Here is a 15,169-nt window from a genome sequence, read left to right on the forward strand (position 1 = left end):
ATGTTATTATGTTAAATTTTAGTATTTGTACAACACTAAAATAGCACACCAAAAATATGGACTTTTCCTTTCAGTGCTAGAGATTCTCTAAGTAGAGAGGCACATGAAGAAGGAATTCTCAATCATCACTATTCCCACTGTATAAAAAGTATATATAAAAGCCAGTATATCTTGCCAATGTACAGTATATACAAGCTAGCTTCCCATCTATGAATTGTGCCATCCGTGGGGTTTGTGGAACTGAGTGCTCTCAAGAGTACAAAAATTTTCCCTTGATCATAAGAACACAATTACATTTTAAATGCTACAAGGCTCTAGAACCAAATTAAGTCGGGCCCTCAAGCTCCCTAAATTGCTAACAACATGGCTCTGAACAGCTTTTGTGCCCTTAGCGCCATAATACAAAAGAAAAGTGCCTTTGGGGGTCTTTCCATTAAAGAATAAGTCGCTGGAACATATTCTACCTTACAAATAGTAGTTTTGTTGCTCTGTGTTTTAGCATAAAAAGATGCCTTCTGTATTACTATTGGCTTTCACATTCTGCAGAATATATCTCTTAAAGACAGTCAAACTGCATTAAATTGGCGATTCCTTCAAAGAAGCCAAGAAGGATGGCTACTTCTGGTAATTAACTTGAACTATTATCAGGACTAACACATATCATTATTGTTGCTCTAAGGAGAAATGGCACATAGATTTCTGCTCTGAAACAACTACAGAAATAAAACCAAGATTAATCCGAGACATTCATCCTCATACGTTGGGAGGGGGGATGAGGAGGTGGGGAGAGCAGGGGGGAAAATGACAAATAAGAAAGTGTTTAACATTTAAAAGAAGATAATGGAGAAGCTTCTTTTTTTAATGGTGACATTTTAAAGATTTCATACCAAACTGCCAATTAAGAGACAGCCCCCAGACAGAGTAGAGTACAGAGGCAGTTCAAGTGAATGGGGTACTGTACTCCATCTCTAAATAGATAATGATGGGGGGAAGAAAATAGTCTTTCTCTGGTGCTATAGGAAGAGGCAGACCTATCTCTGAACATGGGCCTAGTTGGCTTTGCCCTAGGGCTCAACTAAAAGAGAAACACTACTAACTTTTAGTGTTCTAAATTAACACAAGCCAAATTGTCAGGGACTGAAAAATCAAGTACCACAACCCAACACTGAATGGACTGTTTCTAATTAAACAGATATGAAAAGGGATGAATATAGGGATTAAGTTTTTGGAAGAGTGTGACATGTGAGGATATGGGAGAGGAGAGGAGGGGAGTGAATCTGGGAAAAGCATTTAAAATATATACAACTTCACTAACATTTAAAAGGAGGGAAGTGAATTAGATTCAGGAACTGTGATTTTTTTTGGCCTCTTGGTAGATTACTGTGTGAAAGTCTTTTTTATAGACACAGCTGAGAAAAAAGCAAACTGAGGTTTTTAATCCTTATGGGGAACACAAATCAAACAGTCTCATTGGAAGGCTTTCCCATCACTTTTTTTCTCATCTAAATGTCAAAAAAGTTTATGTTCCTAAGAGCTCTAATGTTCATACTACTTTCACACAATTTTGCATTAAATCTAAAGAAAAGGAAAATCATGAAGTACAGTAACAGCTGAATCCAAAGCAGGTAATAAAATTTAGTTATCTCTGATAACCTCTGAAGTCTGAGGCCTACCTAATCATGAAGCAAAACAAATTGACAAAGTCCCAAGAGGCACTTGATCAATAGTTCATCATATGTTTTAGAAGGACCTTAGAAAGCTCACTGAATCCAACTCACTCATTTTAATGAAAAGTATGAAATTTCAACTTTTACTTCAACTTCAGAAACAGAAAATCTGGGAGTTTTATCAGGCTATGAACTCAATAAGTCAAAATATATGAGCCAAAAAAACTAATGTAAGCTTAATCTATATGTGACTCAATTCAATAAATTTTGATGAAGCAAATATTCTGTACAAGGCATTATGTTAGACATTGCTTTAAATGTCTGGAGTGTCTGGTACACAGAAGATAATTTCCTCATTGTACTTGGCCATGGCCATTCCACAGCTAAAACACAGGGTCTTAACCTGAGATCAATGAACTTGGGGGATTTTTATTTAAAATAATAATAGCTACCTTTTACATAACACTTATATGCCCAACATACAATATATTATAATAAGTACTATACAAAGGAAGTACTGCTGTTTTTTTTCTTCAGAAGACAAGGGATCTTGTAAAACTTCCAGAAGGAAATGGCATTTAAGAGGTGAAACGAGTTCAAAGGCTATTTACAATAATTCAAACAAGACTAGACAAAAATCTAGTCTTGATATTGGTCTGGGCTCAACTACTAATTAGTTATATGCCCCTTAGCAAATTACTTAACTTTTCTTTACTTCTTTAGTTCTATCATGCTGGAGCCGATAGGGTGCTATACCTGGAGTCAAAAAGACAAGGATTCAAGTACCATGTGACCATGAGCAATCTACTTAGCTTTCCAAACCACAGTTTTTTCACCAGTCAAGTGGGGAATGATAATAAGACATTTACTATGTAACCTTGAGCGATTTCTTTAACCTTCCCAAAGACGTGATTTTCTCATCGGGAAAGTAAAAAACTTACAAAACTTGTAATACCTACTTTGCAGGGCTGTTGGGGCGTAAAAAAAAAAAAAAAAAACTGTACATAAATCATTTTATAAACTTCAAAATATTACATACAAGTCAGTTATTATTATCTGTAAAATGAGGGGTTTAGACTCAATAACTCAGTTCCATGCTATCTTTTGAATTAAGGAGGAATTGAATGAAGAGGGTGAGAATGTTTGAGAACAGGAGGGACATAGATAACACTTTAGAAGGAAGAAATGATAACATTTATTGGCTAATTTTATGTGGGGTGAAAAGAAGACGCATAAATGTTTAGAAGACAAGCAGAGATTTAGAACTGGTACTACAAAAGACAAGAGATGAACAAGAGATGTCTATTGTGCATAGTTAAGGGTGGAGAGGCAAGAACAGAAGATTTAAGGGAGAGACAGAGTTAATACAGAATAATGTCCCAACAGGTATCCCGTGGAAGAAAACTCCTTAAGAAAGAAGAATCAATGAAGGAAAGGGAGGAAGAATAATCAAAGAAAGGACAGTGTTATATTGTGGAAGCACTTTTGCAAGCCAATTTGAAAAAAAAAATTCAGGTTTAGTTAAGTGTCAAATACTACAATAAAATTTTTAAAATATTTAAGAATAGAAAAGAAATAGGATTTGGAGGTCACTGGTGACCTGTCATTATGCTGTTACAATTGACTGAGAGGCCAGATTACATGAAGATAATGAGTGAATGAATAGGGAAGTCTTAGAGAACTTAACATTTAAGAAACAACAGGTAACTGGTTCAAGAAAGTAATGAAGGGAAAGAAAGAGTTTTGATGTCGTAGGGAAAACTATTTAAATTGTATTTGTTTAATTAAGTTGGGCCCTTTTTAAGAGTTTTTTTTTTTTTTTTTTTTTTAAGATAAAGGAAAAAGAAACTAAGTTAGTTCAAAAAGGATAGTTTGGATTTCTTTGGCAAAGTGAAAAACAAAATCATCCCTTAAAGTACAAAAAATGTTTAAACAAATTTTATTGGAATGGCAAAAAAACTGGAAACCGAGAGGGTGTCCATAACTGGTGGATGGTTGAACAAGTTGTAATATATGATTCTGAAAGACAAGGGTGATGTTTTCAGAAAAATCTGGAGATACTAATATGAACTGATACAAGGTAAAGTGAACAAAATCAGAAGAACACTGTACATAGCAATATTTTAACAAGGATTAATTGTAAAAGACATAGCTACTATGGTGAACACAGTGATCCAAGACAATCCCAAAGGACATAAGATCTCCAAAGAGAGGTTATGAACTCCATGTATAGGCTGAAGCATATTTTTTTCACTTGATGAAAAGTGAAGGTAGGTTGGAGATACCGTTCTTTTTTGCAACATGTCTATAACTTTATATGTATAGTATCATATTCGTATATTTCTCAATGGTTAGAGAAGGAACTGGATGGGAAATGTCTGGAACTCAAAATCCTTAAAAATAATGTTAAAGTATTGTAAAAATAAGTTTACAAATAAAATCAGACATCTAACAAAGGGGATAACAATGTTAAAAGCTTGAGGACAATAGAGATGATTTGAAACAACTGCCATGGAAAACCTAATAAGGAATTAATGAGAGATTAATTAAAAGAAAACTCAGCAGTAATGAAGACCCACATAGAGAGTAGATCCTGTGAACTTCTAATAGACCCAGTTAGCATGGTGAGGAATAAAGAAGGATCCTTAGCAGTACTCAGAAGCCTTCAAAACAAGGAAAACAAATAATATTAGCGGTCTGGATTTACAAATGAAGGCAAATGTTAAGGCAAATGAAATCTGAAAAAGAGTCTTTTTATGGCCTTAGAGAAAAAGGAAGCAAGGGGAAAGAACTTAAAACAGAAAGTTTCTGTAGAAGTCAGTCAAAGTAAAAGAAAGGAAGGAGAAAAATTGTTGAGATTTCAGATACTGAGCCATTGGGAAAGACATTTTACTTGTCTAGACCTCAATCCATCATTCATAAAAGAAAAAGACTGCCTGGTCAACTTAAGTCACTTATAGTTCTAAATCTATTAACGTGTATTCTCAGAGGTGGGAAAATTTGAAAGACAAATTATTAATAGCCAAAAAGTATATACAAATTTCTTCTGCATTTTGAGGAAGTGGTACATTTTCTTCTCCCTTCCCTCCTCCTAATCAGTAACAATAGTCTCCATACCTACTGAGGTCAGCAAAAAATAGCCTAAATACTATCGGCTAAAAATAGATGATTTCATCAAGGGTCAGGGGTTCTACTCTCAAAGTAGCTGTGTTTCTGATTGTCACAGCAATAGCAGGAAAAATGTTGCTTGGATACAGCTGTTAGAGTTCAGAGCTTAGAAACAATATCCTTGCATAACCATGGAACTCCACCCTGGAATTAGTAGTAAAATAAGTGAGGAAAAAAGGGTGGAAATTGTTTTCAAACCCATGAGTTAGAGAGCTGGTAAGCTCAAATGAAACCTATGAGTTTACATACTTGCAGGGAGAAAGGTTGTAGAAGAGTGAGATGGAAAGTTTATTATCTTCATCACCTGTAGGTACAGAGATCATTTATGCTATCCAAGCCAGTGGGACAGGTGTCAAAATGAGCCAACATAATATTTTGAGTTAAGAAACACCAAATGACAAATCTGAAAAAGTAGATATTAGACACAAACCAATTGTGGGATACATGGGGAAACACTTTATTGCTCTGCCTCAGTTTTTTCATCTGTAAAATGAAGGGACTACATTAGGGAACAAATGAGGTTTCTTCCAACTCTAACATTTCGATTCTATGGTCTGACCATGTCAGTCACAAGCCCTACAGATCCTTAGTAACTCCAAGATTACTTAATATCAAAAGTGAGGGAAGGCAACAAAATTTATCTCCAACCTACCTTTGCAGCCTTATTACTCACTTCTACACACTTTATGATACAGTCATACACAAAGGCATATGGTGCCTTCCTTCTGTTCCCTACACAAAAAAACACATATATCTCCCACCTTTTTGCCTTTGCATTGCCTGCAATGTTCTCCCTCCTTAATTCTGCCTCTTAGAATCCCTTCTTTCCTTGAGAGTAGGATCTGTTTTATTTCTTAAGTTTGTATCTCTAAGCATCCAATAACACCCTGATTTAACTCATAAATGCTAGCTGATTGATTGACTGATTGCCTATATCTCTACAGTCTATAAGTCATACAAAAAAAACTTCAAAGGTGACTGCCAATTCACCAATCCTGAGGATATGTTTTTTTTTTCCTTTTCTAATACAGGGAAGATGTGTTTTCACCATGTTACCCACAGATTAAGCCCACTGCTCTATTATTTTGGCAAATTTAAGCATTTAATGCTTATACAATGTGTCAAATTATTTTTACATTCATTATTCTATACACTTATCAAGTCCGCATATTATTCAGTATCTCAATCCTGTCTAGAGGCTGTAGCATCTAGGATAAAACTTAGGCCTTATAATTTCATATTCAAATAAGAAACTTCATCTCTTAGCAGAGATCTAAAGTCATTCTGGTAAAATTTTGTATGTTAACAATGCAAGAAAAGATTTCATATACTTTCAATCCATTTATGCCAAAATTTTTAAAAAGTTTTTTTTTTTAAATATTATGCTAACCTGAATTAAAGTTCCTAAACCTCCTATTAAAAACACTTATCTTTTACTAAAGAATCAGGGGCACTCATAACACCTAAACTTATGTCGTTAACTCTGAGAAAGTTTTTCAGCTTGTTCTTCTTACTATTTCCTTGATGTAATCTTTACTGATCTTTAAATGCCTTTTCATCCCACCATAAGACATCTGTTTTTTAGTCTTTAAAGAACACCATTTCAAATATGAAAAATGCCATTTCAGAAATCTCTTAGCATCCAAAAGTGCAGTTCAAGTATCGTATAACATTTTAAAATGGTCTTCTGTACTATAATATTTAAATATAACTTGTCTATCTCTCAGTTACCACCCTGAAATTACAAGCCACCTACCAAGCTAGCGTCATCAGTGCTCTGGAATTTCCAGACCATCAGCTGCCAAGCCATTAACCCACACATTCAGAGATTGCTAGACCAAATGGCACTTCCAAGAGAAATGCACAGTCAACCCATTATTCAAAACCAGAGTAGCATTGAAAACCCAGCAATGCTACTCAGAATTGATAATAACCAAGAAAGAATGCACCATGAACTGGGATAATGCATCTAAATAGTTCCCATTTAATCTGTTTTCAGAGTAGATTAAAATAAATGTTACTTTAAGTTTGAATCCAGCCTATTATGGGATTTGAATTAGGGTCATACCAATCAAAGCTGATGTTAGACAAACAATAGGAACCAATATTAAGTCACCAAAATTGTTTAATTTAAAGGGAAATTAGTCTAAAAGGGAGGAGGGAGAGTCATAGTTACATGAAAATGTATTGAGTATTAAGTGGCAGGCCACAAGACAGGTAAGTAGCTATTCAATTAAACTGAAGCTCACATAGCCACAGGATTAGAGACTCATATTCAATTTTGACTTTGAAAATACAAGTAGCCTAACACTACCTGTGCTCACACTGCTCTTATAATAGCTCACATTCATATCTCCTGCATTATGCCATTTTGCAGATAAGGAAATGGATACTCAGTGATTTAAGTATTTACCCAAATTCAGTAAATGTCCAAACTGGGATTTCAACCCAGATATTCTGAATGATCCTACCAAGTTTCTTTTAACTATATAATATTGCCCTTCTGATATTTCCTGCTTCTAATAACTACAATTTTTGTTTATATTTCTATTTACCCTATAAAACTTTTTAAAAGAAAGGAATTTTTGTTCATCCTTGTTTCTTTCCTAGCACCTGGCACACATCTTTGAACATATTACTTAAATAATCCACTAGATCTGTGATCTCATTAATTTGGGATTATTCTTCAATCATCTGGATCAAAAATCCCTCTCTACCTACCAATTCTATGCAACTCTCATGCATGTTTTCACAAAAGTTCACCCCAAGTCCTCTAAATGTCATGGAGGCATTTCTCATTTTCTCCTAGTATCATAAGGTTCCTGGTGGAGAATATTCTGCCTATCTTCTCATCATTCTTCATTATGACTCTTTATGGGATAATGTGACCAACTATCTTCTCTTTTTACTATGTAATTTCTTGGTAACATCCTTCACTCCTGTTCCTACTTAGAGATCTTCATTAGTTTGCAGGCTGCTGCTTATTTCTGATCATTACGAATTTTTCTGTTCCCTTCTCAGTTTTAGAGAATAATAGAATTCCAAAATTGGCAGGTAATTCAGGAGCTAGCTAATTTCACCCTAATATATGTAAGAAATACTACAACAAAGTTGAAAGTAACTTTTGGAGAGCTCTTTTGTCATGAAGTTCTCCCTGATATCAAATCAATATTTACCTCTTTGCAACTTCATCATTACTCCTAATTCAGATCTTTGGGCTAAGCAAATCAAGCTTAGTCCCTCCTCCACAAGACAGCCCCTCGAATGCTTGAAGAGAGCTCAAACTTCTCTTCTCCAGGATAAATATGCCCAGTTCCTTCAATACTCACATCTTACATTTAAGGCCCTTTAACTATCCTAGATGCCCCCTCTAAAATTTCCAAGAAGCTTATCAGTATCCTTCTAAAACTTTGGCTCCTACAACTGAATTCAATACTCAAGATAAGTTCTCACAAGGGTAGAGAACAGAAGGACTATCACCTCCTTATTCCTGGAAGCTATTTCCCTCTTGGGTAGCTAAATAGCATAACAAATAAAGTACCTGCCCTGGAATAAGGGAGACCTATCTTCCTGAATTCAAATCTGACACTAAACACTTACTAGTTGCATAGAACTTGGCAAATTACTTAATCCTATTTGCCTCAGTTTCCTCATCCAAAAAATGAGCTGGAGAAGGAAATGACTTGCCATTTCTAATGTTTGCCAAGAAAATCCCAAATGGAGTCCCAAAGAATCAGGCATTACTGAAAAACAAATTAACAATACATTTCCCTCTTAATGTATAACCCAAAATGTTGGGGGTTTAGCTGCTACATATTATTGACTCATATTAAACTTGAAGCCTACTAGAACTTCCAAATATTTTCCAGAATAATTATCTATTCATGCCTCTCCCACTTTATATTTATAGAATTGATTTTTTTTTTGTACATAGGTATGAGTTTACATTTAATTTGTCTGAATTTATCTTATAGAACAATAGTATTTCTTCATATTTATATACTGTTCATATATGACTTGTTCAGCATTCTCTAAATGATGGAAACCCACCTCCATTACCAATTCTTTGTCATCTTAAAAAGAGCTATAAATATTTTTATACAGAACATCCTTAGAGTTTATTTTTCTTAGGACTGATTCCACTTAAGGAGGATCTACCGTACCTTTAATTGTCCTTTCCCTTGTACTTCAATGAGTGAAATGTATTTCTGTACTAGTTCCAATGTTCTTATTGAAGAAAAAACCATTGTAATAGCTTTTGCAAATATTTTCCATTTTCCTTTTTTTTCATGTCTTCTATTTTCATCATTTAATATTCTTGGGATAACTTTGCTCAGGTAACTGTCCAGCCAAACTTCATTTAGATTGGCTTTATTCTTCACTGCTTCTCTATGCATTATGGAACAATACAGCTCAGAACTGTCTGTCATTCTTCACGATATTTTACAAGGGAATTTATATTCTAACACAGTATTGCCTATGACAACCATCTCTTTATGTTCAACAAGTAAGTCAAATGTCTGCTAAGAAGCTTTCCAGGATCTTGTGGTCTTGTTGTAGCAATACATTGATTTAAATTATAGATGAAATTATTATAGTTGGTGTAAATATTGTTCCTATTGTCAATTTCCCATTTTATTTTCAATAGTTTGTTTAATCAGTCAGGATTAAATATTTCCTCAATAACAGATATTGGTGCATAAGCTGAAATTATTTTCATGGTGATCATCTTGCATTTACTTACTATACTGCATTATGTGATGATCAAATATTCCATGAAATAATATTTCTTGTAGCTTTGGGGAATACTTTAAAACTCACTACAGGAAACTAATTCCCTACCTCTGTACCAGTATGGTTCCCATAATTTTAATATCTGCTGAAAAAGTCACAGAGAAGAGCAAGAAAATATAAGTGATCATATAAAAAAGCCTTTATTACAAACCAAAGTGTGTTAACAAACCACTTGGGAGAATCAAAAAGATGAGTTTTCATTCAGTCCACTTTAGTCTACTTTAGTAACTTTAAATAAAGAACAAGAATCTTTCCATATTATATTTTTATGATCAATATTGTAAAATCAGTTATTTAGAAATCAGCTCTTTTTTTTAGCATAATTCAGATGTCAAACTCTACAAAACTCCTCAGTACAGGGGAAGAAAATTAAAATGTAATTTAAATGTTTGACTAAATGAATAAAAATACAGTACAATAAAAATAATGTTAATTTCTGGTTTTCTAAGCAGCAGCAGGAAACCATTTCTATTTGACACTGTTGGTATCAGTTTTTTATATGGACAAGAACTACACATAATGAGCTGTTGAAGATGAGTTAAAGCCTGCTTCTCTAGATAGTCTCTCCACCAAAGAGCTCATAGGTCTATTAATAGCAGAATGATATATTCTATAGCGTTTTCAAAGTCATGGTGGCAGAGAAGAAATGAAATTTCATACAAAGAGCCAGGGAGAAATGTGTGTGTGTGAGAAGTGTATACAGGGGCTGCAACATACTACAAATAGCAAATTATATGGGAGAACAATATTATTCAGGAAAATGTGTGAATAAAAAAAAAAAAGAGATGGAATGGTCACATGACAAATACAAAAGATAATCATTGGATGGCCCATATACTCCACTGGTATCTTCCCCATGTCAAGAAAAAATAAGACATTGGGGCAGCTAGATAGTACAGTGGATAGAGCACCAGCCTTGAAGTCAGGAGGACCTGAGTTCAAATCTAGTCTCAGACACTTAACACTTCCTAGCTGTGTGACCCTGGGCAGGTCACTTAACCCCAATTGCCTCAGCAAATTTAAAAAAAAAAAAAAAAAAGAAAAAAAAAAGAAAAAATAAGACACTGTGATAAATTTATGGGAGAACATGGTCCACAGTTTAACAAGATGAGTAACATGGATGGGCTGGGATTGACATCATTGAAGGGAATAAAAACATGCTAATAAGAATATAGATCTATTAGATTAGATAAACATTAGAAGTGCCAAAATGTCAGGGTCTTTTTCCTCTAAAGCACTTTACGGTGAATGCTCTGTGGGGTAATAGCACTGACTTGTTGACAGTCTGATGCTTTGCTATGTATTACAATGTTGAAGCTTCAAAGTATACATGTGGATACAAAGAAAGTTGGCGATGAGAAAAGCATTATAAATTTGAATAAGGAATACAAAGAAATAGGGGGAAGAAATATGTTCACCAATAAGGTAAAACAAACACATTACAGAGTTGCTATTTGACACACCAAGAAATAGGAATACTTGTTCATCAAAATTCCCATTAACCTAGAGCTCATTCACAACATCTGTTCTCCTGTAGATCTTCCTCCTAAGACCCTCAATATAAAGCTGGGGCACATTGGAATATAAGGAAGATTATCTGAAGGAACAATGAGTATACATAAATTAGAAAAATAATTTCAGCTCTAGACAACTTTGTAATTGTTGTTCAGTCATTTAGTCATGTCTGCCTCTCTGTAATCCCATAAACCATCCAGGGCCATCTGTTCTCTACAATCTCCCAAAGTCTGTCCAAACTCATATTTGTTGCTTCCAAATCACTATCAATGAATTCATTCTCTTCTGTCCTGTTCTTCTTTTGCTTTCAATCTTTCCCCACACCAAGGTCTTTTCCAATGAGTCCTGTCTTCTCAGTATGTGGTCAAAAGGGTTTAAGCTCAGTTCCGATAGTATTTGTTCATCCCATGAATAGACTGAACTAATACTGAGTGATTTGACCTTCTTGCTGTCCAAGGGACTCTCAAAAGGCTTTTTCAATGTCACAATTCAACAGATCGATACACTGGTTGGTTGGGTATCCTGTATTCTCAGAGAGGACCAGTGTGACATCACTCTGTTAGGGTCAGGGTACTGTGGGTTGCACTGTGGCTGATCAGACCAATACAAAGCTCAGAAAGCTCTACCACAAATCAGGCGCAAATAGTCCATGTGAACATTTGAAGTGGCAATGTCTAAATTTGCGCACCTCACATTTCTTTTGAATTACTGAAATTCTCCTTTGCTCCTATGGTACAGCGCCTTCTTTGATGTGGGCATGCCACATCATTTTTTACAAGTGCTTCCTATGTACAACATTTTTTAAATGCTTAATATTCCAAGCATTGTGCTAAAGTAAACAAAATAGCACCCATCCTCAAAGAACGTATTCCTATGAGGGAAGACAATCATAAAGGGAAACGGGGAAAAGGGAGGAAGGAGTACTGTCAAAAAGGAGGGGAAGTCAAGAGGAAATGATTGACATATAGAAAAAGGCTGATCCCAAACTCCACAATCTCTTCCTGGGAGCTGCTAGGATCCCCTCAGCTCTAAGGAATTACAAAAGGTTTGGATGTCTGCTTCTAAAAACTTTCTGGTGGGCATCATGCCAGGTAACATGGATTTCTCTAAATAAATAAAAAGCTCACATGGTGAACATATTAGAAATAAGCTAATTTGAGAATTTTTCTGATGATAAAACAAGACTGCTGTAGGAGTTAGCTACATAGCTATTTTTATAATAACCAGCAGGGTTCTGGATTGTATAACAGAAGGAGATAACCATTTGGAACCATTAATGCCATTTCAGATCCCTTGGGCACCACCCTAAAAATCACAGACTAAAAAGGGGCCAGCAGCAGCATGGCATAGTGGAAAGAGCAAAGCATCTTTGGAATCAGTCCCAGAGCTACCATTTTCTTGCTGTGTGGCCAATTGTTTCTCTAAGTCTCAGTTTCTTCATTTGTCAAATGTAGATAATAACAGATGCCCTACATTGGTTCACAGGATTATAATAATAATCACAGAGAAATAAAGGCTATGAAAATGCTTTAAGGAGTATAAAGTGCCATACCAAGTATCATTATCATCCAGGTGGGAAGCAGTATGGTGTAATAGACAACAAGTCAGTCTTGGAAGCAGGATATTCTAGGTTTAAGGACTAAAGTTATAGTACTTGTGGGGAATTATGGGTAAGTCACAACTTGTTGCTGCCTGAGCTAATTCTTGAAGACTTCAAGTCAGAGAACTTGGAATAAAAGGATCAGGGTTCAAATTTGGCCCTATTACTTACCTACCAATGTCCAATTCTTGGCAATCCATAACCATGGAGAAAATTTTTATACCAAATTCCCTGCCCAAATAGATTTATGGGTCTGGACCAAAAATGTAACCAGGAAAATACCTTCATTTAACTGATGAAAAAGTCTGAGACTTAAAAAGTCATTCTTTGTACTGAAATCAAAGACTTCCAATATAAAGGCTGGAATTAGAACTCAGGTTTCCCACCCATTTCACAATAAGCCTTCAAACAAGCTCACAAAGTGGATTCATATCAGGACCTTTTACAATCATTCCTTTTTTTCTAAAAACGAGGAATTTCTTTCAATTCAGCAGCACAGAAACATTTACTGTTAGCAGAATATGTCATGAGGCATTTGGGGAAATACCAAATTGAAGAAGGCATATTTCCTTCCCTCACAAAGTTTATCATGTATAAGCAATATATACCTCAGACATTTACCACTGAATGATCCTAGGCAACATCCCTTTTTGCCTCAGTCTCCTTATCAGTAAAATGAATTGGAGAAGGAAATGGAAAACCATCCCACTATTTTTGTAAAGAAAACTCCAAATGGATTTGTGTTGGACATAATCTAACAACAAAAATGAGGGTAATAATAGCGTTTATCTCTCAGCGTTGTTAGGAGAATTAAATGAGATAATATGTAGGAAATATTTTGCAAAACATGAAGAGCTGTATCAGTGGTTCTCAAACTTTTTGGTCTGAAAACCCCCTTCACATTCTTTAAAAAAATACCAAGAACTCCAAAAGAACTTTTATTTCTGTGGGTTATATCTATCAATATTTACCACAATAATCATTAAAATGTCTTAATAATATTGTGAAAATTGATTTCTCAGATCCCTGAAAGAGTCTCTGAGAAGTTTTGTACTATATGAATACTATTATAAGATAAATACATACATACACACACACAACACACACACACACAAAAATAATTGAAATTCAATACTTCCTAAGAACAAAAATATGAAAAACCAGGAGTTTTGTGTGAAATCCAAGAAGGAAATTAATGCTTGACTTAAGTTTGTACTAAACTCAAAATCTGAGCAAATTTTATTTGCTAGAGTAATAGACTTGTGAACACCCAATACAGCAGGTTACTCAGTAGGATATTTTCACTTACAGACACACATAAATGCAACTTCTTTCTCTTCTTTCTCAAAGGGTAAAGGATAGCTGCATTAACATATATAGTGACCATACAGGCAAGAATTGCCTAACCTTGAGGAAATGTACCTGATATAATTTATCAAAAAGTTACATTAGAAACAGGTGAAAAACAATTCTTCAGAGACTACAGAGGAGCAAAAATGATACCAGATCTGGATTCAGGAGTCTTCATGACCCATTTTAGAGTTTTCTTAGCAAAGATACCAGGGTTCTTTGACATTTCCTTCTCTGGTTCATTTTACAGAGTGGTAACTGAGGCAAATAGGGTTAAGTGACTTATCCAAAGTCATACAGCTAATAAGTATCTGAGGCTGTTTTCCTGACTCTGTCCCAGTCAGGTGGACTGACAGCCACCCTCTAGATGCCTCTGTCTAAGGGGACCTACGATCAAATCATGATTATCCTTTGTTACCTTTAAAATCATAAGCAAGATGCATAATTTCTCTGGGTCTCAGTTCTCTACTATGTTAAATGGGAAGGTATGGGCTAAATGTTAAATGATCTTTCAGGGGCTCTAGATACCATGCTCCTACAACTCCCCCACTTCTGCAACTATGTGCTGCTAACAAACTGCTTAACCTTACTGAGCCTGCTTTCTTATCTGGCAAGTAGGAATAATGATAGCCCCACTACTTACCAGGGTTAGCATGCAGACAGTGTTTTTGTAATGCTTTATGGGTTATATAAATTGAGACATGATGATGATTATATCTGCTAAGTTGTTCATGCAATTGGTCTATTAAATCTCAGACCCAGATCAGAATCTCTGAAATCCTCAGCAATCCAGGTTCCTATCAATGACCCAGTCTAGAATGTCCAATGTGATTTGGACCACCTTGAAGAAAACAGAGTTGCAAGTCAGCACAGGTGAATATGGGTATGACTCATTCCCAGCATAAGATCTACTTCCTTTGAACTTGCCTCAGTGGCTGTCTGGCCAATCAACCCACTGGGCTAACCTCAAATTTCAATTTCACTTTAATAAATGGGGTTAATATAGAGAGACATTTCATTCCTTTTTAACTCACCAGAATGTTACAATGACTAATGACATAATGTCTGAGAAAAG

General features: G+C 35.1%; 1 protein-coding gene across 5 annotated transcripts in view; it reads right to left on the reverse strand.

Annotated features, from left to right (window-relative positions):
- MYO1B (myosin IB) overlaps positions 1–15,169 on the reverse strand; it is a 213,650-nt gene that overhangs the window by 165,642 nt on the left and 32,839 nt on the right. The gene's annotated exons all lie outside the window — the stretch shown is intronic.

Source organism: Antechinus flavipes, chromosome 3 (assembly GCF_016432865.1).
Source record: "Antechinus flavipes isolate AdamAnt ecotype Samford, QLD, Australia chromosome 3, AdamAnt_v2, whole genome shotgun sequence".
NCBI lineage: Eukaryota > Metazoa > Chordata > Mammalia > Dasyuromorphia > Dasyuridae > Antechinus > Antechinus flavipes.